Source organism: Thunnus albacares, chromosome 24, assembly GCF_914725855.1.
Source record: "Thunnus albacares chromosome 24, fThuAlb1.1, whole genome shotgun sequence".
NCBI lineage: Eukaryota > Metazoa > Chordata > Actinopteri > Scombriformes > Scombridae > Thunnus > Thunnus albacares.
This window is the reverse complement of record NC_058129.1, coordinates 7,427,977-7,455,328: the sequence shown is the minus strand read 5'-3', so window position 1 is coordinate 7,455,328 and position 27,352 is coordinate 7,427,977. Positions and strand designations below refer to the sequence as shown.

General features: G+C 38.6%; 1 long non-coding RNA gene across 3 annotated transcripts in view; it reads right to left on the bottom strand.

Annotated features, from left to right (window-relative positions):
• LOC122976305 overlaps positions 1-27,352 on the bottom strand; it is a 214,338-nt gene that overhangs the window by 169,636 nt on the left and 17,350 nt on the right. For all 3 annotated transcript variants that reach the window (XR_006400897.1, XR_006400898.1, XR_006400899.1), the window contains exons 3-4: positions 26,108-26,219; positions 25,745-25,848 (exon numbers count right to left, since the gene is read on the bottom strand). This is a non-coding gene — a long non-coding RNA (uncharacterized LOC122976305). The remainder of the gene's footprint in view (positions 1-25,744; positions 25,849-26,107; positions 26,220-27,352) is intronic.

The window sequence follows — 27,352 nt, the reverse complement described above, 5'->3', positions numbered from 1 at the left end:
GTGCTGCTTCTTAACCGGGGCTCATTACAGAAGGCCATGCTCTTTTCTCTGCTCTGCTCTCCTTTTCCACGGCTGTTTCTCTCTGTGTGTCATTTCCTCTTTTCATCACCACCTTTTCCCTGTAGTTTCTACGCTCTCTATCCCTACTGATTTGACTTGGCTTTCTCTCCAATTCTCTGCCCATTTCGCACTATTGTTTTTGAAGGTTAACACAGCAAAGGTTCGTGCCCGAAAGTGAAGCTGCCCCCTCAGTCCGGAGCTTAGTTCTATAAAACTAAACAGCTAGAAATCGGTAGCAGTAAAAAAAAAAAAAAAAAGGAAAATATATATAAAAAAACAACTTTAACACTTCTTTTTTAATCTTCCTGTTCATCTGTGGGTGTTGCTGGAAAGTTCTGTATCCGTTCTATATCCTCTCCTGGCCATATACAGGCTCAACTAGCAATCATGTATGAGCTTACCAGAATGAGTGATGTCAATATGAAAAAAGACTGTAACCCTATTTCAACTCTTTACCACACAAACAATACAAGAACAACAATATTTTCTGGTTCCATAGGTGTGTAAACATGAGAGGCAACTGAATGTAAACTTGTCACTGTGGACTGTATGCGCTTAAATTGTCAGGGAAGCAGGAAACACTGCAGAGGTTGCAACCTCCCCCGCAGAGCGAAAAGGTCGACCGTAAGCAAAATGTATCAGAATAGCAGCCCCCATTATTTTCATCATCCACACGTCTACATCATGTGTTTCAGCATAAATCTAGCTGTTATTTTTCTGTGTTGTCACTGCCTCTGGCAAATTTAGTTTGTTGTTGTTGTTGTTTTTCTTCCTATCCTTGCTTTTTTTTATTGTTCAGGCAACAACTACTTTTGTCTCTGGTGGATATACAATTGACTTTTACAGGTAATAGAAACAACAACAACACTCAAACATCAGCATTCTAACATTCTGAAAGTGACAATGCTAACATGCTATTGGCCTTAGCCCAAACAGAAGCCAGATTGCTGCTAGTATATATCTGCTAAACATATGGTCTCTGTAGCATAGATTCAATTACAGAATTGACCCTGTGCGATCATATTCACACTGTTTACAGTACAGGGCCCACCAGGGGCCTTCAGCCATCTTTTCTCCCTCCCCCAGCGCCATTACTAGGTCCCCCAGGAAAACTGTCCTCACCTAAAAACACACTCTCCAAATCCAGAAGAAAAACCCTCATTGCCGTTTTTACTGTATGCTCATAACAGCAAAAAGAGGTCATTACATATTACATATAATGAAACCATAACTGCTGACTACCAAAATTTAAAATGATTTAAGTTGTTAACATAAGGTACTACAATAGTGTTGCAAGTACTGTGCAAGGTTTGTTCATTATCTTCATATAAGCCACATAATTACATCTGTTTGCCAGGTTAAAAGAAGGTAATGGAAAGTAACACTATGTAGTTTGGAAGACCTAACCCAATGAATGTCAATACATGATAATGGTTTAAAATATGCTGTTACAGATAAAGGTTGTTTGCAGTTATTGCTTTTGTGTAGGCCTCAATCAACAAGAATACTGACATAAAGCACTTTTGGAATTGGCATTATAGAAGTATTACCTATTTATGATTGTGGTTGATGTACTGGTGTAATTACAACTTTGGCATTTATTTCCTCCCATTGATAATCTAATCAGCTCATGGGCACTTAGTTACACTTGTGTGTTACTAATGCATGTTTGCTACTCTGTCATAGTGGAAGACTGCAAGAGGAGGTGGAAGCAATTACAGGACAGCTTTGAGCTTTATGAAAAATAAAAAACAAAAACATCCCGAGTGGCTCCACTGGTGGCAGTGTCAAGGAGTGGTAATATATGCATGTTATGTCCTTTTTACTGTCACACTTGCAGCCCAGAAAGTTAGTAATTCTAAATGAAAGAGTAACTTTTTCTTGCCTTTTTTTATTATATAAATGTAGTTAAAAGTATACATACAACATAAACATTTTGCACAATAACGATTCCCTTGTAATAGCATTTGTACTTAATGCTGATACACTTTTGTTGAATCCATTTTTAATTTATAACAAAAATAATTTTACTTCTATTTTTAGCCTTTAGATCTTGGGGAAGACACACTCGTGGACATCAGTTGTGGGGAAGATGAGGTGGTGGCAGGACCATCTCGACTGGCTTCAAGGCCTGGCACCACTCATTCCCACACTGAGGTCCACATCCCACAGATGTTGGACAGAGGTCTACCACCACTACCAGCTCCCAGAAACACAGAGGTGGTAGTGGCTGCTGAGCAACAGCTGTTAGAAATTCTGACAGCAGAAAAAGCTCTTGTGCAACCCTGTGTTCCAAACGATGAGGAGGAAATGTACTTTTTCGCCCTCGGCCTTGTCTCCAGGCTGAACACAGCCCCGTAGGACCCAGGCACTTGCGCTCATACACATCCTTCAGTACCCCACAGATCTGGAACAGGAGGAACAGGACAAATGCATCCAAGCACCTCCTTCAGTTTCAAGGTCAACCACACAACACTGGCAGCAACAGACAACTCAGCCAAAAACCTCTGCTTTTCAGGCCTACCCATTTATGTCCCACTACCTGCAAGGTCACACTCCACCCCGGACAACATGTCAAGGGCCTGCACACCCCCCAACAATGTCCCATCAACAACAAGGACAAGCACATCTGCCAATGTCACAATAACATAGTATATGAGACCTGGGTTTTGTTCATCACTTCACTGTAAATAAATGTTTGATACAATAAACTATGCTAAAACCACCTTTTCTTTGTTATCCTGGTCTTGTGTGTGGGTATCACTAATAATTATTACCAATATAATTAATTAAAAAGCCTAAAAAAGCCCAACAAAAACTGGAAAAACAAACACGTTGTTAAGGTTTTAATATGTCAGCTGTATATCATTGAAGCTACAGACCAAACCACACAACTCTGGTAACAAACACTTTGTCCATACCATGGCCATTCATTCACCGTTTACCCCACTAAAAACTCATTACTATAAGCGCTCCAGTGAACAGATATGTACAGTTGTGATGAACACATAAAAGGCTTGACATTATAAATCCATTACCTACGATAAAGATCAGCTCTACAGAAGCAGAATTGCTTGTTTACCAGCATGGAGAAATGTGCTCCTAGTGTGAACATCCAGGCTCCTGCTCACATGAGAATTGAGGCTTTGTGGCGCTTCCGCTTCCGGTTTGAAAATGTGCCACCAAACACTCACTGAAAATCCAGAGGCAAAAAAAAAAAAAAAAGACCTTCCTCTCTCACTTCCCTGCAATCATTTTCCGCCCAGAAACAGAACAGGTGGCACACGGCTCCCCGGAGACACGGTGACAACCAGGAAAACAAATGTTGAGCCGACTTGAGTGGTAGAGTCTGGCTGGCAAATAAATATGCTTGGGCTTAATTTCCATGATCAATGAATAGTTTCGGGGGAAATCTGCATATAAGAGAGCAAAAAGCCTGGTACACAACACAAGGTTTCCCATTTGAAAGTGTAATGGCTGTTGCCACAAACTGTGCTCACTTGGCATTCCCCAACAGCCGCCCCCCCTGATATAGTTGTGCTTGCTGCGAGTCCCTTGGGAGACAATTGTGTTTGCAGCCATGTTTACTTTGTGAGGAATACTTCCAAAGTCTAGATACATCAGTACTGTACAGGCTCATTTGCAAAACATATGAGACAGGCAACCTGTTCTCTTTCGTTTGGCAGTCTGTCTGCAAGTTGTAAACACTCAGTAAAATATGCAGTGATTATAGGAGCAGTAAGACTGACTTTTCTGAATGTGTAAGGGATATTATGTTCCTTTGTTTCTTATCAAGGGCATGCTAGATCTTAATTACTGGGTATTTTCCTCAGTAAATGTTAGCTTATCTTTATATGTTGACTTGAAGTAAATCAACGAGGTGGACTGAATCCAAAATTACACGTCTTTAACTTTGTCTAAAAAATTAATGAACGTGTAGCGGGAGTTTATGTTTGCTCTGAACATGCACAAGGATGACTGGTTGTTATTTGGTTTCATTTTAATTAATGGGTGTAGAAACATTCATACACTGTGATACAATTAACTACCAAGGTTTAACTCCCTGAAGTACGTTAAAATAATGTCTGACTTTGACGAGTCCTTGTGGGAGTATCAAAGATGACGGATTGAAGAAAAATCATGTTTACTACTCCTGTTTATACTTGTACACATGGGGTTTAAAGTCCAATGAATACTGGCTTTTTTAGGCTTGTAATGCTAATTTTTATGTTGATACTGTGTGAGAAAGGAGCTGATTCTAATGATTCAACTCAACGTCTCTTTAGTAGCTTTTTCCTGTGCTTTCAACTGCATCTCAAGGTCTTCATCTGTCCAACATAAACAGGGTGATGAAAACATAATATTTCCACCTTAGAAACATAGTATGACCATTTATAAATCAAAAAGATGCTGAAAAAACTGATTCATGTCTTCATTTCAAGCCGACTGGATTACTGTAATGCATTTTTTACTGGCCTCCCGAAAAAAAAAGTGAGACTTCAGCTCATTCAAAGCTATTAACCAGAACCATGAGGAGAGAACACATTAGTCCAGTTTTAGCTGCTCTGCACTGGCTTCCTGTGACATTTAGAATTGACTTTAATGTCCTCCTCCTTATATACGAAGCCCTTAATGGGCTAGGACCAAACTACATTGCTAACTCCCTTGTTAACTATCTGCCCTCAAGAACACTGCAATCATCTGCTGCTGGTTTATTGGAGATTTCCAGCAACAGCTGAAAGAAAATCAGGGATGCAGCCTTTGTCAATTGCGCCCCACAGCTATGGAACACACTACCAATAGATATCAGGGAAGCCAGCTCACTAGATATTTTAAAAGGAAGCTAAAAATTTATCTCTTCACTTTAGCCTTTAACTAGCTACAATCTTTCTTCCTGCTGCTTCTTCTAAAATGTTGTATTTTACTCGATTTTATACATTCTATGTATTCTATTTTTTAACTTTGTTTATTATCATTATTATTATTCAGTGGGTTTTATCTTCCATCTTATGTTACATTAATGTTTTTAACATGTTTTTATGTTCATTTTATGTCTATTTTCATGTAAAGCATGTAATTTCTTTGTTGTAAAGCACTTTGCTGCATTTCTTGTATGAAAGGTGCAATAAGAATTAAGTTTATCATTATTACTATATATTATTATTGTTGAGAAAGACAGAGGCACATGTTTGTAATAGACCTCTCTGAGCTCAAAGGGTATTGCTGTCTAATATATTCCTACATCGCTTAAGGCTGTTTCCAAAGTAGCCTTTCAAGCCCATTGGGCAGACCTCTTAAGTCATTGTCAATTAAGTCAGCACTGATGCTTTCTTTGGCTTAGAGAGCCAAAGTGAGGGCACTTTTAGGTCCACTCAAGGCTAGGCTTATGTGAAATCTGAATGGTACCACATGAGGAAAGTAAGTGGTTGTTATGCCTAAGAGCACACCGTTCAGCTCAAGGCTTCCTCACCCCTCAAGGAAGCGCGGAAAGGAAAATTGCATCATCTGTGTACCGACGTCGGCCTGTTTGTAAGTTCAGTGCTCTTGCTAGACCTGCATATAATATATGTATCCTTGACCCCTCAGCTCACTCACTGGTTATACGCTTAGTACTGAGAAGACAGGTGTGACAGATGTATCGCCTTAGCATGTTGCAGTGCCATTGAGAACTGCATGTGTCAGACATACCACGCAGCACCTTGTGTTTTGGCAGACGAGATAGGCGAGGTTCCAGTTGACCTACCACAAAGTGACATACACTCATTCAGTCAGATTGATGTCACGGAGGATGGCGATATCTGCTTTTCTTACAGGAAGTGAGTGGTGTTTTGCTCTGGTGTGATCAGTTACACGTCTTATGTGTTATGTTGTGTCAATATCACGGTAGGAGGTGGAGTTGTCACCCACAGAGTCATGTCAGGGAGGATTCTGTGAAGTAGAAAAAGGGCTATGTTATATAACAATAGCTCCATAATAACAGAAAGAAAGTCATCAGGATGAAAAGTCACCATCCTGTTCCATGAGTTGTTTTAATGACATTTTCCAGAACTCACAATGACATAGTTGAAATTCATCAATGAATCACTCATCCTGGTCAAGTCCATTTCGATCTAGGTAATAGATCTAACCAAAAATGATGGAAACAGAATGATAGGTTCAGTGTAAGTAGTTTGATTATTGTAATAATCTAATCAAAACTTGAGGTAATGTCATCAGCTAGATTAACAGACTTAAATTGACTACAATTAGCAGTTAAAGTAGTTCACGCAGTTGTTCATGCAGTTGACAGTGTGTATGGTCTATTTTGTTAAGGACAAGTAATGTGTATCATTTTTTTTCTTTGCATATTTTTTGTCACTTCTTTTTCACTACTTGATATCTTTACAATTAACCTCACCATAACCTTTGCTTTATCTGCCAACTACCCTACCTATGTGCCCCTATCAACTCCAAACCCAATCAATGAAAGACATAAATGACTAAATTATTGAAGGTCAAGGTAAGTCAAAAGGTTAAGAGGAAACAACACAAGCTTGTCAATTATCCAGAGACATATGTGTAACCTCAGAGATTTATTGTGATTTAATAAGTATCTAAATATGTCTGAAAAAGCTAGAGAAAGACCAATAAAATCAATATGTGTATGTAGGGTTTCTGCAGCTGATAGGTACTTAGAGTCCTTCAGTTATGGAGGAAAAGTCAAAAGGTTAAAGCCAATATGTGAGCTTAAGCGAAAGCTGAGAGCTGCCTGTAATATTTTTCCATCTCTCCAGCACTTCTGCTTCCACTGAGCTCTTGTAATTTAGTCTCAGTTTGAGGTACCATGTTCATTGTACATCCATGTTAATTTCCCCCCAGATGCAGCCCCATTTCCTGCCTGTTGGCTAGGTGAAGGGCTTTTTCGGGACCTAATCGCAGAAGGTAATTCTCGTATTAATTCGTTTAACCCCAACCAAGCGCCATGAATTAAATATCTCCCTAAACACACCAAAATCATTCCACATCTAAATCTGAATTAATCATGTCTAATTAGACAATTATGCATTTATTCTGTTTTGCAGTCAAGCAATCAAGCACCAAGTAGCAAATCAGGCAAATATACATCCCATTATCTTGAAGTGTCCTTAAATTATATACAGTAGATGTTTGCTTTTGGTTGTGCAACATGGTTGACAGGACTCTTATTAAAGCAACAGAATGAAATTATCAAGTTGATCTGTTTTCTTTGCCTCTAAGTCTCCCATCCTGTTTATTCCCCAGTTTAAGCCTCTCCATTCTCAGGCACTGTTTATAAGTCTTTGCTCCAAAAAAGACAGATGATCTCATGAGCGAGCAATAGGAAAATTATTCAGTACTGAGTCAGCAACTCATAATTTTAATAGAAAGCCATGATGTGTTTTTGCTTCCATGCCAGCAATAAATTCATCTTCTTAGGTATTTATTTTTTTTTCCAAATGGTGGATTTTGCATTTTGAGAGAAATTGTTGAGTTACTCTTATCTCCCAAATCTCAGACCTATTCCACTTTGCTTCCCTGGTTCCTTTTACCTTCCCCTATCTTATCTTCTTTCTTCCAGTTTTCTTCTTCACTGATATAATATAATCAACACTATGTTTCAAATCATTTAAAGTAACTGATCACTGACAAATTCCAAGATTTTGATCGGTAACCTGATTTTTTTTTTCTTTTCCTTTTGGAAGTGATTTGGTGCAGTATCCACATCAGTCATTTATAGATGTGGTGCAGAGTCTGGTGTCTCAGACAGATCTTAATTTGTGATAATATAATGTTTGATATGCACAGTAAAACTTCCCATTTGTTTGAATAGCTGAGCATTAACACTGCTAATATTTTCACATGAAACCCTCAGCTAAGGAGCCTTTGGTCAGATTTATTTCTTTAGTTGGATGAAAACCAACATTTGTCTTACTGATTCTGCAGATAATAACAGACAAATCAAAATGATTAGACCTAGGTTTATTGATTATGAGTGCAATATTAAACCTCAACTATTTTCATAATCAATTAATCATTTAAGCAATTTTTTTAAAGCAAAAATGCCTAATGTTCTCCAATTCCAGCTTCTCGTTGACTCATGATAAATTTTATATCTTTTGGCTGAACAGAACGAGCATTTTGATGGCATCACAGGCACTTGGAATTATGATGGGTGTTTTTCACAGTTTTTATTGAGACATTTTATAGATTTAATTACTACTCTGACAGTTATTTTTTTTCTACTAATCAATAATGAAATTAATCATTAGTTGCAACACTAAAATATAGTAGGGTACAGTACATTTTGGGTAACTGTCCCAAGTCCCATCCACTGGAACACATTTGTTGAAGCCATCATTTGGATTCCACCATCTTAAAAGGGCTAATACGGTAATATATTGCACTTAACTTCAAATGCAAGGTTTGGGGACTCAAATGATAGATCAAAAATTACCTAAATTTGTGCAACATAGGCCAATACATCCCGACTTGAAATTCCTAGTATAGCTCCTAATATTGCTGGATCCTACAATTGTGTCTTTCAGTCTTTTTGGCAATTTTTTAATTTATTTTTTTAACTTTTGAACAGAACAAGGCTAGCTGTTTTTTTCCTGCTTCCAGTCTGCCAAGATAAACTAACCATCTCCAGGCTTTAGCTTCAAATTTAATGGACAGACATGGTAGAGTGGTATTGATCTTCTCATCAAATTCTCAACAACATTTCCAAAAATGTTGAACTATCCCTGTAAGGATCATAACTTTAAATGACCTTCCCCAGTTAGTTAGAGAAAGGCAGCTTGATTTGTTTGGACAGGCAAAAGGACAGGATTTGTTGATTACGCCTTACTGTGCCATTGGCATTTAAAAGTTTTATTGTTAGTTATTCTTTGGTTTGCTTTTTCTTTTTGGTTTTCCGGACTTTCAAGTTCCTATTCAAGAGATCACTGCATTTAAATAGAGGTTACAAATATCTGGCAGTCTTTGTGATGCCCTTCTTCATCAGCCACCCTCTTACTTTGGCTTCCTGCCATTTGGCACTAAACCAAAGCCAAACAATGTTACCAGCAACAATTTCACATTACTGGGGAGTCGTTTAATTCAATGTTAATATCAATACTGATTAATGTAGCTTTAAGTAAAGGAAAACAAAACAAGACGATCCAAATCCAATAATCCAAGAAAAGGCTACAGCAAATGTGGCTGGGGCCTTGTAAGTTGGACTGATCGATAGGAATTTTGAGACAATCAAAAGGTGGGCGAAGAGGTCGGAGCATCTCAAGAACAAATTGATTTCCGGGCGCTTTTGAAAAATTGAGGTTAGTATTGAGAGTCAACAATGTCAAATGCGAGGCACAGCTCATTGGATTAATACCTGTCCTTCCTTCCTGAAGTAAATGGCATTGATTACACATTCTGTCCACAAGTTACACAGTTGGCTATTGACAAAGACACACTTGTCTAATCTTTTCATGCTGTTTTAATCAATTATCAGGTCTCCCATTCCTGTTCAGTCTTTCATAAAAACACACGTACCAAACCTGCTGGCGTCATGTAAATTGTAATGTATTTCTAATGCTGCAAGACTGTCTGTGGGCAGTTTGGAGGTCTCTCTCTTTACTTTCACTTTGTCACTGCCAGGGTCAGAGAAATCATGAAATAGCACAGAGCTCCCAGTGGGGCACTTTGTTTTCTGTGACACAGAGAAAGTCATTTGTCATCACATAGCTTAAGAGTTATCCTGTAAAAATAGAATGGAATACATCTTCACCTCACCCACTTTTTGTGTGAGGCAGTCACTGTTTGCTGTATCATATTTTTTTTGCCCTCCCATTTTCTCTCTCTCTGTCTCTTGCACTGTTTTACCTCCTTCCTAATTTAATGCATGATCTGATATTTTGCTGCAATTTGCTTAAAAATGACTCAAGAGCTGGATTGCACTTAAAAGCAATTTAGTTCGTTGAGCTTCATTTATTTCTGCCTATCAAGATGTGAAGAACAACAAGTTGTTCCACTTGAAAATGCTGGAGTGTGTGTCAAAGAAAGCCTAATTCAACACTGCACTCTGTTTACCTACCTTGCCCTGAGGGACGCCAGGAGAGAAAACATCTGCAGTATATTCACCCTCACTCAGCTTTGAATGCCTTTTTTTTCAATTTAAAGGGCCTCTACACTCAAAAATATGTTTTTCATACAATTTAGATGATTGAGAAGTGCACCTATGAGATTGATTTTGTGGCCTCACAACTAGTGTGGAAACTTCAAAATCCAATGCTCTTGGGGAAATTGGACTTTTGAAGTTGGAGATAGCTTGGGACTTAATTTTTCAAATGAATATTTTTTGCATATTCAACAAGTCTGTAATTTGTAAGTAGCAGGAAGATGTCTATGCACTTTTAACTGTTTTTTTCAGTAGTTTTTCCTGGAAAAAACATATAGGGGAAAATGTTTTCATTTTTGAAAACATGTCTGGAGGGGATCTTTAATGTATTCAAGCATCACATTGAGAAAGTTAATGATGAAATTGTAACAGGATGGGCCTAATATAGCACCCAATTTGCAGAACTATGGTCCTGTTTACACCTGGTATTAACATGTGATCTGTGTCTATACCGATTGCATTTACAACTGGCTGAGATGTGATCACAAATGTGTTCTGGTTGTATTTACACCTCACATTAAACATGCAGTTTCCCTTATTGAGATGTTGAGGGATAGCTAGATGCAGATTCCATGTTATTTCCTGGTGTAAATGAAGTGTATTGGTACATCAGTACAAAATGGCAGAATTCCAATTAATAGCATCCAGCAAGGTACCTCGTTACAGCACAAAAGACAGACAACTAAAACCACCACCTTTGCTATATTCATGAATCACTTTTATGAGGTACATTCACTCATGCCATAACTTTGGGAGGAACTTGTTCTTGTTCCCTTAATGCACTGTAGAGACAGTTTATCACAGCACATCAGTAATCACTGACTGAATTACAGTTTGGACTTTATTGATCCAATATCATATCATACTCACTGCCATAATAGAAATCAGCAGAAACATAAACATTTGTAAACATACTGATTAAGACAAAAACACACACCAGAGTAACAATTTGATTTTTAAAACTGTAAATAAGTCAAATGAAATAGTGCTTACAAAACTGCATGGTTCTCAACTAAAGAGAAGAATAAATGTCCTTGTGAATCTTTGTAGAAACAAGAAAACAAGCTCTTTTCCCTGATTACAAATAAATGTTGTGGTCTACATACCACCAAGGCACTACAGAGGGTAATTATAAAGGTGGCTTTTTGTGTAACCCTGGAATTATTGAGGTGAAGATGAATGTGTTCATTTTTCAGGCAGATCCAAAGCTGGCCAAATTGGATTTTGGTACAGTACCTGCACAGCCAAATGACACAGCAACAGTGAAGTGTGAAGATTTGTATTTATTTCTTTTTGGTGTGTGTGTGGGATTTGTGTGAACATAACTTTTAACTGAAGTATTCTGTAAAACATATAGCAACTTATCACCTACCATTAGTGCCAACTTGGCAACAAAAGACACGTTATTATTTTCTAACTCCTTATTTTTATCTAAGAGATGGAATTAAGCAATCATCCATCTGTGATTATCCATTAAAGCAATACTTAAAATGAATTGGTTAAACTAGCATCAACGGCTAAGCTGTCTATCACCACGCCATCTACTGGATGCACTGCAGGTAAAGACTCAGCCTGATGTGTTTGCGGGCAAGATATGAGTGATACATGCAGAATGAATACACATAATCTAGCCCACTTAGCTATCAGTACTTGATAAACATATCTTTGAGCATGAACTAAAAGCTAACAGGTACCAGAATTTAAGCACATCTAATGGGAAGTAAACTATCTTATTGTAGGGTGTATTATTGTTCTGTCACTGTTAGGTTGTACAACTTTGAATTCATCCAATGCAAAAATTACTAGCATTAAGAAAAATGCAAACATGAACTCTACTGAAAGCATAGTCCAGTTTCATGAATTATAAGAGCAGTTTGTACTGTTTGGCTGTGATTTTGATGTCTTCGACTTAATAAGCAGTGTTTGACATGCATCAGAATACAGGAACAGAAAGCTTTTACTGTATTATGCTCAAACTAAGGATTTCTCAACATAGCTCAAAAACTGTACACAAAGCCACACTGAAATCAGGCAGGTTGATGCTGTTTTGGTCGCTAATATATTCAGAGCTTGAAGATGAAGAATCCACAGCCATGCTAGTGACTCTGAAATTGTACTTGTGTCACATTCATTTCATATCAGAATTATCAAAATGACAAGATTCAGACTTGTAAATATTGTGCATGTCAACATCCAAGTTCAACTAGCATATTCAGATATTTCTGAAAGCTATGATACACCTTACAGCTTCATAATACAGGAGTGCCTGAAAATCAAGCAAATAGGGAAAGTCTGTCATTTGAGGAAATTCAACCCACATTTACTAGATATGTCTTGCGTCCCATCTTATATATTGTGAATGCAGCATTAGGCACAGATGTGCTTGAGCTAAATGCTAATGTCAGCATGCTAATAATGATATTCATAATGACGATACTAACATGCTTATGTTTAACAGGTGTATGGTGCTAACCAAAGTCATTATGAGACATTGTCTGGGAACCCCGGATGTCATTGGTTCCAATGATGGTATTGCAGATGTTGAGATATTTAGCTCAAACCTGCTGGTGGCACTAAAAAATCTACCAAAGGCAGTAGGCTTAATCCCTCAGGAAACACCCCTAGAGCCATGTCACCATGAGGGCTGAAGTGGTAAATTAACAGAAGGTCACAGGTATTTTGTATAACTAAAAAGGTTTGCATTTCTTTGTTGTTGTCTATGGAAATTGTGATCATGCTGTTTATCCTTTGGTGATTTGGTATTAATATGCACAATGATTTGGCATCACCAAGCTTAAAACCTCTATGGTGCCAAAAATAAAAAGCTCTTTATAAATGGAAATTTGGATGATTCAAACACAGAGTGCCAAATTGAAGTGTGTGCAAATGGCTACTGGTGAGGTTACTACAATGTGAATGCACAATTGCTTAGGCCTATGAATGTTTACTGAATAGAATAATATAATTATTAGCTTGTCTTTTGATTTTGACTTTTTGTTTTACAGAAGCAAAAAATGAATGAAGAGCAGTTAGGGAAACCTGCAACACCCATATTTCCTGCATTTTTACAGGGAGGGAGAAAGAGAGGTGACGGCATGTGGCAAAGGTCCCTGGGATGTTCCAATCATGTGGTATACGTCTTAGACCAAGAGGATGCTGACAACCCCAATAAACAGCAATATTAAAGACAACGGTATCTTTTGTACGCCTGTCAGGTTTGGCCTTTACATGTTCAATGAAACAATGTTAAAGTGTGTCTTATAATGTTTTCCTTTCAGTCATTTGTTTGGCACATCACACCTCATGCCTTCTGATAGCTGAAGTGAAGAAAATTAGAATTTTCTGCATAATTAATCCCAGTGATAGAGCAATAATGAAGTCCTAAATTGCAGTGGCATGCAGTGCACACAGAACGTGGGACTTTCAGAATGGATACAGCTGTCTATGCTGAGCGTAAGCATGGGACTGAGAGTTTGTATAGATTAAGCAGCTTGAATCTATAGAGTCAAATGAGTTGCTATCGACTGAATGCTCACTGATTGACATTTAAACCTTGACACAAACAAAATCCTCTCCGTCCCTTAATTATTGCATTTTCCTGCAGGCTCCATGTGGATAAAGGCTATAGAAACATTGCATTTATTTATGGCAAATCTATAAATAATTGATCATTGTCTTGAATTATTTATTCTTATCAGGATATAAATATTGCATGGCTGACATGAATAATGAATCACTATCAAATTCAATTCTGTGTAGCTTTGGACTATTGTAAGCACTTGGCCATGGGTAATTGCATATTGACTGGGGGTTAAGCCAAATGTTTGTCAAACTGTGAATAAGACAGAATGACTGCTGAGTTTTTGCCTGATAAGGGACAACTCTCTGTATGTTGTCTGTATCCCAATAACAGCTGGTGGAAAATATTGAGACTCGCTCCATAAATAGTTTATAAATCCAACTTTTTCATCACTGGTGATCTGTGGAATGACACAGGATGCAAGTATATCTGATTATCCACCCTTTCCAATGAACACGGCTGGGTTATGGTAGCCTAAATGAGAGAGGTGCAGGCTTGGGAACTGAAGGCCACTGGTGTAAAGAAATACTTATGGAAATCTCAGCGGGGAATTAAATCAGTGAGGCTTTCCTCTTTCCCTCATCTGCCACTGCTGATGTGCCTTTAGGAGATGTTTAACCTCCTACAGTTTCATCAGAGCAGTTCAGAAGCTGAATGTTAAACATGTGAACTTCAGTAATGAAATCAATATGAGTTATTGCTTTGAAAAAAAAAAAGACAAAAAAAACAGCTCACACACACACACACACACACACACACACACACACACACACACGCACACACACACTGAACAAACCCTGACTCCAAAAAGATAAAACAAAAATCATAAAATGTAAAACAAACCGACATCTTGGAATGTAAGAATGGTAACTTGTGTAACGAGTTTCACAGTGCTTTTCAGCATTTCCTTTCTCACTAATGTATTATAGATCAAGAACTAGGCAGCTCTGTTCCATTAATATGTTTTGAAAGATAAACGTCAATGAAAAATGGAGGAATAACTCAATTTGAAATGTAGCTGAAAGCAGCTACATTTCAAGCAGAGTGAAGCTCCATCTGTCCGGCTGATACGGAGACATCATTTACCTCATTTGAAACTTGAACTTGAAATGTTGCATAATAGCTCATAAAAGCAGCACATACTGTACTGCGAGTTCCAACCAAAGTAAAGCAAAAGCAGGGCACAGAGGAAATTGTAACATTATTGGATGGATACGACTACATCTGTCCGCCTGCGCTCTAGTAATTTAAAATGGATTTGTATTTAGGATGTTTGCCAGTTAATCTCAGTTAGGGATTCATATTCGCTCAAGGGACCCAAACAATAGAAGAACGACATGATTAACTCAATAGATAGCATGGCAGCAAAGCTACCAAGGGGGCACGGAAGCTGAAACTGTATACATTTACTGTGCTGTACCAAATCTGCATCATAAACCTAAAGCTGCAGTGGGAAACATGCATGGATCACCTAATTCATTAATTATTATTTATTTAATAAAAACAAATTGCTGTATTTGCTTGCCAGAATCTCAGAGATAGTGATAGTGATTGGGACTAAAGGAGAGGTCTTGACAGAATGTGTTTCTGTCAGTCACTCCCAGTCAATTAAACTGGGGTTTGGAGTTTGAAGCAGTGGGAGCCACATTATGTTTGTATATCTTTATGGTTATTATCATCAGAGTTGATGGAGAATTTGAATTACCCATATTTCAGATGGCATAAACAGTCTGATATGAATATACTTACAGTATAATAATATACATATGCAAATACTGCTGGCCCTGGGCACACGGTCCATGCTAACCAGGGCTGAAAGACAGCTATGATGCATTCTTATATGATGAAGATATGTTTTAGGGCTGTGTGGTATAAGCACACTGCACCCAGCATTTCAGGGGCACAGAGAATACGCTGGGTTGGGTGCCCCTTCCTCAAACGAGGGAAACTTCTTAGAGCTACTAAAGCTGCTGGCCCAGTACAATACTCTCCTAGAAGAACACATGAGAAACCCGGCGTGACATGTGACCTAACTGAGCCATCAGTCTCAGAATGAGTTAATTTCAGCCCTTGCCAGTGAGACGCTGAGCTGCATCATAGCAGAAGTTAAAGCAGTAAAGTTTTACTCTGTCATTGTCGACTCCACCATTGACATTACCAGGATAGATCAGTTCTCTCTGTCCCTAAGGTATATAACTGGAACTGGCAACAGTATCAAGCACTTTATTCATTTTGAAGAGCTTCCAAACAGCAATGCAGATACATTTTATAATGTACTTGTAAATTCACTCAGTACATTAGGTCTGGATGTTAAACTTATCCCGGGCCAGGTATATGACGGGGCAAGAACAATGTGTGGTCATTTATCAGTGCTGCAGGTAGGGGTCAAACAACAGTGCTCCCCAGAAGGCATTTTATATACACTGCTCTGCACACAATCTAAACCTCATCCTTCAGGATGCAACATGTTCATTGTGTTGCACAAAACTGTTTTTTGGTAGGATGGAATCGCTCTACTGTTTCTTTACTTCCAGCCTTCCATGATTTAAGATCCTAGAGGAGGAACAGGCCAACATGTAGCTGGAGGGAACTATACTCACATTGAAAAGTCTGTCAGATAGCAGGTGGGCATCCAGGAAGCAGGCCACTGAACCAGTGATGCAAAGTCTATCTGCTATACTTGTGGCCTTGGAGAGGATAAAAGAACACAACCTCACTTCACCGAAGACAGCCTATAGAGCGGATGAATTCAAATTTTTGCTGTGCCTTTGGAATGCTATACTGCAGAAGACATACATATTATCCAACTACCTCCAAAAAGAATTGCTAGATGTCAGCACAGCTGTCCAGCTCAAGGAAATGTGCACAGATTTGTCATTTGAAGAAATGATCAAAACAGGGAAAGACATTGCTAGGAGGTGCAACTCTTCCACTGAATTTACAGGGGGGAGAGGCCGGAGATGAAAACATTTCCATGATAAGGTGGCAGAAGTCGAAGTAATCTAGGATCCCAAAACGTGTTTCAAAGTGGAATTTTATTTCCATATCTTAGACATCCTTATGCAACAGTTTGAGACACACTTTACAGATTTTCACCAAAGGGCAAAACTTGTCTCCATTCTGAACCTGAAAAACTTTTCCACAGATGACGCAACCAACAGAATCCAGGATCTAGCCAACTTCTATGCTGGAGACGTGTCCACAAATGAGTGGGTGTTGGATGAATTTCTTTCTTTCCGTGCTATGTGTAGCAAATTGGAAATAAAGCTCAACACCACAGAGGCTGTTCTGCCATTCATTATCTGCAACAATATGGAAAGGGCATTTCCCAGCATCGGTATTTCGTATTTACAAAACACGACCAGTCACCACTGCAAATGCGGAACACAGTTTAAGCTGCCTGTGGTTAATTAAAAACTATCTCCAGGCATGCATGAAGGAGGCCAGACTCTCAAACCCCACCTTACTCTCCATAGGGAGGGATACTGTCATTGATAAGAACAAGGTGGTTGAAAGGTTTGCAAGGATGAAGGAGAGGAGGATGGTGCTATAAGATCAGGTCACATTACTTTATATAGTTCAGGAGTATCTTTGAGTTTGGTATGTTCAAATGCGGAGTATTTATTCATTACTTGTGTGACATAGGCTCGTCATAGATGCTGGCTGTTTGGCCTTTTTCAAAAATGGTGTTGTTTGTTGCTGCTTATGTTGTAGACCGCCATGTCTGCTTGGTTATTGTATTAACGGCAGGCCATACATTGCTTGCACACTTGTAGTTAGTTGTCATGTGTGGGTTGACTATGTAGGCTATAAGGTTGTGTGGCTGCATTGCCATCCAACATCATTGAATGTCAAACTGTATTCATTTGCCAGGTTTGTGCAAATTATTGGTCAAATACATGGCGCTGACTATGGTTCTGAAATAGCCTATCAGCAGCTGTGCTGCTTAAATATCAGCAAATCCATGGTACTGTCCATGGTGCTGAAATAGCATGCCTCATTGTAACCCACATTTCTCTCTGTTCCACCCTTCTGTCCCCAGAAAGTTCCCCTTGGATCTGTCTTGCATCTCCACACAGCCTACAGGCTGTATAAGGGCCCACTACAGGACCTCATCCATTTGAATAGTCCTTATGTAGTGTTGTATACTACTGTATCTATTTTATATTTGAATAGGACTTACAGTATTGTAGACCGCCGTGTCTATTTTATGTTTGTTATTTCCATGTAAGAGACACATGAAACAGTGCACCTGGCCTGTCTGCGTTCAGCACCACCACCGATAGACAGCGACAGCCTGCGTGTGCCCCGTCACAGCGACAGCCAGCGACAGTCTGTGACAGCCTGAACTGTTCGTCAGGTGCTGAACTGTTCGTCAATCGATGCACGTAGAGCACCGCTTGTTGTCCTCAGTGCAGAAACATTTTAACGCGACTGGCAACCTGTTTTCTTTTTTTTTTTCTTCAGAACAGGCTCGTCTGACAAGGTGGCTTCACAGTATGTTTTCTTAGACATACGCCTGCTTGACTCAATAGGTGACAATTTGTGTTTATGGATGGGATATATCAGCTATTTTAAAGTTGTGAATTTTAAAATGACTTTGTCAGAAGGGCCCATCGAGAATGCTCCACCCCCCTCCGTGCTGAGAGTTTAGCTCCGCCCCTCAGTTCAAGCAAGAGAAACATGTTTGAAAGGCTTCCACCTATTGAGAGGCAAGAGACAAGAGCAGATGTACTCAGTAAAAAATACTGAATTTAGATTTATTTCTAGCTAAGTTCATTTACAGAACAGATGTTCTGTAAACCAACATCCCTCCTCCCCCATAGTTTTTTTTCCCTCTATTCTCCTATATCTTTTGTCAGCAAACCCAGCAAAGCCTATGACTCATATTCAGTAGTGTACTGAAGTTTTGGTCTTCGATATTAGCTGCTGCTACTTTGGTAGGCTGACAGCCAGAATTTACAATTCATTTTCCTCACCTAGACCTGCTTGTGCACACTGTCAGACTCTGGGAAACTGATAAAAAGGCAGAACCTGGCACCAAGTACGTCTCTCCGGGAAGTTACTATGGTTGGTGAATGCTATAGGGCCAGCGTGCTCTCAGCCAAGCTACAGATTTTACACTCATTTTCGGGAGGTGGGGCAGGAGGGAGTTTGCCATTTACAGTCACGTCTGCCTGCCAGTGGTGAAGACAGCAAAGATAAGGGAAAAATGTTCCAGTGGCAGGGCAAGTGAAGGCAGGCCTTCCCAGCTTTGATTTCAAATTCTGTCACGTCCAGGATGCAGATGAAATATTTCCCCCTCTAGCTCCTAATACACACGAGTATGATCACGCCGCTGACAGACTCCAGGGCTAACTCCATTTTTTATGTCAAGTAGTCCGTATAGAGTTGTGCCACTTCCTTTGCACTACTTAGCCTGGTCAGTTACACTGTAAAAATCTGCGCCTTAGTGTTTTTTTCCACACATATCTCCTATACAAATCAAACTTTTACAATTACTGTTTATGATATAGCTTTAACCCTTATTAGCCAGCCATTTATATTTCACAGTTAAAAAGTGACATTTTCACAATATTGTGACCATAAAAAACACACATCATTTGATGTTCCTCTGCTTTAAATATATGAAAGTTCTTTTATTTATTATCTATTTCCAATCTTTTCATTTTGTTTTCCCCAATATCATCATCATTATGCTATTATTGTCCACCCTCTTAGAGTATTTCCAATTATAAATGGTCAATATCTTTGATTGTACCCCACAGTAAATTCCACTAATAGTCATAAAGATGTTTTATGAGGCTGCATTTTATTTGAATAGCTTTTTCTGATTGGTGATTTTTATTTAGGCCTGGTTAGCAGAATTACCAGGGCAGCCTGTGTGCAAATTTGCCTGCTGCTGAGAAAGATGGATGTTAATATGAGTGAGGGAATGGCTGCTCCGTAACAATGCCTGATTACTTGCACTATAGATCAGATATCTCACACACTACTGATTGGAATTTGATGAAATTTCTAAATGATGCAGCTCACCATTGGATTCTTTAGGAGTTCACATTACACAGATTAGGAGTGTCACCGCAAGAGAATATGACATATGTGTTATTGATACCAGGGTGGACTGCAGTATTTGTGTGGTTTATGTTGGCTTTTTGATTCTCTGCAGACATAGTGCAGAATAATTAGGGCACTTGTTGCTTTTTAAAATTATGTGACATTTATCAGATGGTACTTAACACTCTGCATAGGGATCAATCAAGATATTGCATTGCTAAATAGGGAGAAGTCCTATTATAATAGGTGCAGAAGGTATGACACTGTACAATCAGTACTAAACTTGCCTCAGTCAAAGAATTCATGTTGCAAAGTGGGCCTGTAGGTTAAGTAAATATGGACACTTTTATACTCATCTTCTATTCAAGATTTAAAGAATCACAATTGAATGTAGATGTAGTAAAATAATGTATATTTGATAATACATTAATATGTTAATAGTTAATAATGCAAAGATTTTAATGAGAACATTGGTTTTAAATAATCCCCTGATGCAATTTAACTAGATATGACTTCCAGATAGATTCGGGCTTTTTTCTTCTTAATGTTTGCTCAATTCGCAATGATTAAAGTGCACACTCATATTTGGATTCACAAAGCAAAGGTTTAAGTTACAATTAATTTCCATTAGCACATCAGATGGCAAAAGCTTCAGGAGATTTAAAATTTTCATATTTCCAAACCAGTCTTGTGGTTTAAACACAGCTTATCCTATAAAGAAAATTGAATCACTTTCATCCACTGTAAAAGCATGCATTAGCCATGTTTTAGAAAGCTCACACACTTATTGCAACATCTCAAAACCTCAAGTTTATGTGCCATGCTTATAGCTGTTGATGTTGCGCCGAGGATTTTATGTGATTTTAACAATGTTCCACTGCTTTGGCTCCATAATGGTAACGGTGATGGTGATTTTCACTCCAGTCCAGAAAATATCTTTGAAAAACTGTAATAAAAAAAGGATATATTTATTATGACATCCCACTTGTTTCTCAATACCTTAGGCAGGCTTTCACATCTCTCAAAGCAGAGTAGTAAGAAAAAAAAAAAAAAAAACACAAACTGCCATCTTCTTCACCTCTCCATTTTCCTAGTTCCTTTGTGTCAACATCTCTACAATAACATTCCAATACTCTGATTGAGTTTCATGTGCAAAGATACACAGCAGCAACTTAATAAAGAGGACTTTCGGATGTTTGGTTCTGTACTGTACTGATACTGTATGTACACTGTATATACGGTGTATTGGAAAATACACAATTCATTTTCTCCACCAAGGCTCACACCACAAAGAGTCTTGGGTGAGTGAGTGTGTATCCTGGTTGAGAGCTTGACAGCTTATCATAGGCTTATTAGAGATGTTATGGTTATGTTAATGCACTCAAAACACTTTGTAAAAGTCAGTAAATGATCGAGATTTTGGTTAAATATGAATAAAGTTGAAAGTCATGAGACACTGTGTTTGCTTTACTAACATTTAATCCTAATGAACTCTTTCCCTAAAGATAGTTAAGTCCTACACTTTGTACGCACAAGATCCACTCTGACCAACTCCATACAAACTTGCATGTGATACATAAATGCAGCACTTCCTACACTCGAATAATAATACCAAGCAACATAATCTATGCTGCAATTACCTTTCCTGTCAAGATGTATTTGACGAAAGAAATTGCACGTCATTTCTAGGAGACAGGCTTGCATATTTTCACTCAGGGATGTTTTTTTCCCCCCCATTTCAATACATACATACATATTCTATTTTTGTATAGTTTGTCCTCCATATTACATCATACTGTATAGTGTTATATGGCAGTATGAAAACAACACTTGCACAGTCACCCATTAAAGCTTACAAAATTGCTGCCGTACTTTATATTATGTTCATGCTGGAAATGCAGAAAGGTAAACTGTATCAAACCTTAATTGAGTGAAATGTCTTTGTCATGTTGTTAAATAGCACAGCACTCAAAATTTCCAGCTAGCTGTGTTTGCATTCAACCCAGACCACTGTTATTATGCTCAACTATGCAGAAAGATAAGGAAATAAATCTGTCTATAAGAGCAAAAATTATGCATTACAGCACCTATTTCTAACAGTAGGGTACTCTAAACAGCACAGCAGTATGCCATCTTCTATTTATCAAGCCGTGAAGATACATAGTGTTAAAGCATTTGTTTTGACAAATACATGCGAGTTTATCTCATGTATTTTACACATTTTTGAGCTGTGCTAAGGAAGAGCGCGGACCACGCACAACCAAAAAGGTGTTACTATCACAGTTACAGACGAGGAATACATATTAATGCCAAATGTGCTGAGGAAAAATTGGCAAATATCTAAAATATGCTGATCTCAAGTTCTAGGATTCAGCCCAGGGAAGGGCCTCATGCATAATTCAGAAGAGCCGCTGCAAACCTGACAATGAACGTTTATGTAAACCCAAAGTGAGATAATACCGCAAAAAAAGCAAATGCTAATTCACCTCACTAACGATATGAAGATCATCATTTGTATACCGAACCACTGTATCAAAAAGGTTAGAGAGGGAAAGAAGTGGAATTAAATGGAAACGCTCTCTTGATAGGAAGATAAACTCTGTGGAGCGAGCAGAACCGCATGTCATTCCCCCCTGTGAGGAAAGGTCACTAAAGAAGAGTTTTGAATAGATATAATTAACTCTGCAAAATGACTTTTTGAAAATCCTTCATTTGGGTTTTTTATGTTCTTTTGTGTAATTGTTTCAACGTAAGCCGCTGATGACAGCTTTCATGTTTACCAGCATTTTGAGCCGAAGCCTTTCTAAAACAAATCGCTCTTTGTGCTGCCGAGGTCAGAGTTGGTTTATAGTTGTAATGAAGGGGTTTCATTTTGACTTTTACACATGGCTGTACTTATGATCAATTGTACTTGATATTCCCGTAACACAGATAGAAAAAAAAGGAGACTCAGAAGGCTTATCACCAACGCCAAAAGCACCAAAGCATTTAGAGAACGTGATAAATGAAAAAAATCTGACAAAAAGAAATTGAGGTTTACATATACTATCACACTAATGAATTAGTGAGGAACACCTGCACAGACAGGTGGCTGATCAGGGATAGTCAGGTGATCTATGAAGGCAAGAAACTCACTGAGGACATCTTGAGGACAAAGGTGGCAACAAGACGGTCTTTCAGAAGAGCCACACTTAGTTTTAAGTATCTAAGTGCATGTTCATGCAGGTAAGTAGACAAGTGTCACAATTCTGAAAAATGAAACTAAATGCATTTCCTTTAATACTACTTGAGAGGTAAGTGCATCTTACAATTCATCACAATCGACTCTACAATGACATTCCAGGAGTTGTTCATGAAGCTGTAAGCGAGCTGACTTCTACTAAAATCACATCTACAAAAATGGTACTAGACAGAAATGATTATTTCTTTAATTCACATACAAATGTGTGTTTATTTTTGGCAAGACCTCAACAGATGGTTATCACTTATAATTTAAACAAAACTCTTTTTTTTTTTTTTTTAATTAATATCCTCACAACATATCTGATACTGCACAATAAATCTAATTATTACCTACATCTTTAATTTTAATTTTCTGTTAGTTTGGCCTTCTTTGATCTTCCGTCCATAACAGAAACACGGTTAAAATCTCTCTAAATTTACTGCACAATGTATAAATATTAATATTACAATGCTACTCCTATTATGCGTTGTAGTTTAAGTAAAAATAACATGAAAATCATGTGAGTTTGAGCAACTGAGAGCCATGTTCTGCATTTGCATGAGCAACAGTATGACCCCCATTAACTGAGTATGTTCCTGTTACTTCTAAAAAAAAAAAAAAAAAAAAATCCTCCACACGCATGCAGTCTTAACAAGCACTTGGGCCATGCTGCCAATTACCGGATCTACATCACACAAGTAGGCACCTGACTAGCTGCAAATACCACAAGTGAGGTAAATGGGAGAGACCTAGGGAATCAGAGGCAGGAGAGGAGGGAGACGGAGCAGATGTCACCTTGACTGTACTAGCTTTGCTTGGAATTATGAGGGCACTTTTGCATCTTGAATGATATACATTCAATATACAAACATTTGCCACATGTGATAACATCCCTTACTGATTTATAGGCCTATAAACTGTTAAGATCTAAAATTCCACAAATCAAAAGCTGGGTTCTACTCCTCATTTTCTTAATGTCGTTCTAATAAAAATGCAAACCATATGCATTTCCCAAAATTGTCTATATCACCTTTGCTTCTTTAACTACCAAGCTGCAACCACTTGTATAAATCACTTCACATATTACATTAAGTTACTGTCTTTTGATTTAAATGAATATGCAAATCTCCCCTCCATATAACTGCTGATTCCCAAAGCATGCACATACTCTCCCACCCTCACATATACATCCATCAAACAAGCTTCATTTACTTCTCTAACTTACACAGCCATTCAACCAAATGCACCACTCTACTTCCCAATGGTGAGAGTTTCGTGCGTTTACAGTGTGCACAAATTCCCATGTGAAAATCTGCGTGAGTGCGTGCGCACTCGGGGTAAGCCAATCCTTCTCTGAGGTTTAGCCGTGTAAGAATGTCGCTTCTCTTAATAAATCATCTTGTCCCCTCTCATCTCCCCTGCGGATTCAAGGATCCCCACCCACCCCTCCCCCCCCACCCCCAATCAATCCGGCACCCTCTGTAGAAGCTTGCGTGCGGTAGAAAAAGCCTTGGGGTGCAAGTGTGCAGACTCGGCGACAAACTGACAGTGAGACGGTGGGGAGAGCTGGAGGGAGGACACTATGTGTTTGATATCGAAGGAATGCTGCTGAGTTGAAGACGTGTGTGTGTGTATAGAGAAAGAGACAAAGAGTGCAACATGGGGCACCAAACTCCGTCTCTCAATTACGAAGGTTCACCATAGACAACTAAAAGGCCTGGAGGCTTACTTTGCACACACATACTATGGCAAGATCATTGCCTCATATTGTGTCAATCAATACAAGCTGAACAATGCTAGAGAGAGAGTGTATAATGCATGAGATAGGGCTATGGTCAACAGAGCAAAAGAGAGCTCACCAATTCAGAATGAGCACCATTTCATCTGCTTGCACTCTACTGTGCCTTTGCGGTTGTCTCCTAGGAGATACCAACAAACATATACTATATCGTGGCGTGCTGTGCTGTACGGCGAGAGCTTTTGGCGAGGTTAAGATCTGCAAGAGGAAAGAGTTAAGTTCACCTTTCTTCACACATCTCCCCCTCTTCCCTCGACAGCCTCAATCAAATGAAACCCTTTTAGAGAGATCCCTGAACGTGCTCTTACGCACACCCACGCATTCACGCACGTGCAAAAGGACACACTCGCAAGCACCTCTACACACTCCCACACACAAACACGTACTCGCACACACATATGTAGTCAACCTCTCCGCATAGCCAACGGGAGGTAATCAAAGCCCTGATACGCTCTAACCAGATCCATTAAGGAGCTAATAAAGGCTCTGGATGAGTTAATTAATGACCCCCAAGAACATCATCTGCCTCCAGTGCTACTGCTCAGACAGCCGTCTGACTCTCACGGAGCAAATCCCAAATCAAAACAAAAACAGCCACAGTTGGGGCTGATTTAGGTGAAAAATCTGCTTGTTTTGGTATCATGACTACCAGAGAACGGGACAAGCAATTTAAGCTCCATTGATTGGATCATGAGGCATGTGTGTGTTGCCACGTCTCTGTACACTTCGCATCGATGTACTTGATATGCAGCACATCACTAGAAAAGACCATTTGCACAGAATGCCTTACAGACACAAAAAAGTAATTGATGCTAATGCGGAAAAAGGACGGGAGGGAAATCGAGCAAATCAATTAATAAAACATCTCACTCGTTTGGGTGAAGCTTGAATGTCTCTGATGAGTCAGATAACTCGGAGTCGCTTAGGTCAGCTGAAAAGCCATGATCTGTCCCAGCACTGCTTTTCTTCTTGTCCTATTCAGAGAAAGAAAAAAAATAGTACAGCTGTGATACATGGATGACAAAATTACAGTTAAGACCTCATAATAAATAAAGAAAGAAGAGTATGTGGTAAAAAAGAAAATAGGTCATGTGAAAAGGGCTTGTAGAGTTTAGAGTCAGTCTTTTTTGCTAGATCGCTATCTCTGCCCAAGTAAGTAAGTGCTTTTCAATGTGCCTTTTTATGTGCACAAATATTACTTACTGATTATGTAATTGTAAATTTAATACTTACATTCTGATAACTCCCTCAAAAGGGAGTCTCTTCCTTTGGTCAACTCAGCAATTTATTTTGATTGAAGATCATCGTTTGTCTTTGTTGATGTGTGTTTGGGATTCTGGCACTCCTGAAATGATGCATAAATCTGTGTAAATTTATATCACTTAACCATGAACTGAAAGGACCAGTGTGTAAGATTTAGTGGCATCTACAAGGGAGGTTGCAGATTGCAACCAATTGAATACCCCCTCCCCTTCCAAGTGCGTAGGAGAACCTACGGTGGCCATGAAACTTGCGAAAAACGGCACAAGGCCCCTCTCTGTTTGGTTTGTCTGTTCTGGGCTACTGTAGAAACATGGTAGCACAACATGGCTGTGTCTGTGGAGGGGGACAAAGTTCTCATTCTAAGGTAACAAAAACACAATGATTCTTAGTTTCATGGCATTAAATCATACTTATGAATATTCTATTCCATTTATGCAAAGTCCGTTCCTCTAGATGCCACTAAATCTTACACGCTGCACCTTTAAGAGAAGAATGAAGCATGATGCAATTGTAAAAATTATTCACAGAGACTCATACTAAGTCGATGATTTGTTTATTCTCCATAGTGCTGGTTGTAAATGTAGCAGAAAAAAATTGAAACATGTCCACAAAGCAGTGAAATGAAAGTGTTTTGTAGTCCCATGCAAAATGTATTTAAAGTATCAAAAGTACTCATTACACAGTTGAATGCTCTCATCAGAGATTATTATGATTTATAAACTCATTGTTTTCATATGTAGCTTGATTTTTAAAGTAACTAGTAGCTATAGCTGTCATACACAAGTAGTGGTGTTAAAGTAAAATACGTTTCTCTCATATGTAGTAGAGTAGTATTATAAAGTAGCATAAAGTGGAAATGTCCAGGTATCTTCCAGTTGTACAGTTTTCTTCCTGTCTGTTTTACTTTTCACTCATCTCCCAGGAGGTGTCAGCAAAGCAGCCATGAAGCAGACAAATAAGGAAGTCAATTAGGTACAACTCAATTTTCAGCCATTCCAAGGTCTCCCTCTTCAATTGGATGTGAATTGTGTACAGGTTAGTTTAACATTTAACAATCAACCATACTATTATCTAAGTAACACATATTTATCATTACAGATCAAATCAAATACGAGTAAAACGTAATTCCTACATTGTTTACTCATTCAGCTCTTGCCATTGCATTTCTGTTAATGCATTTTCTCATTTATTTTCAAGGTTTTCTCAAGGACATTG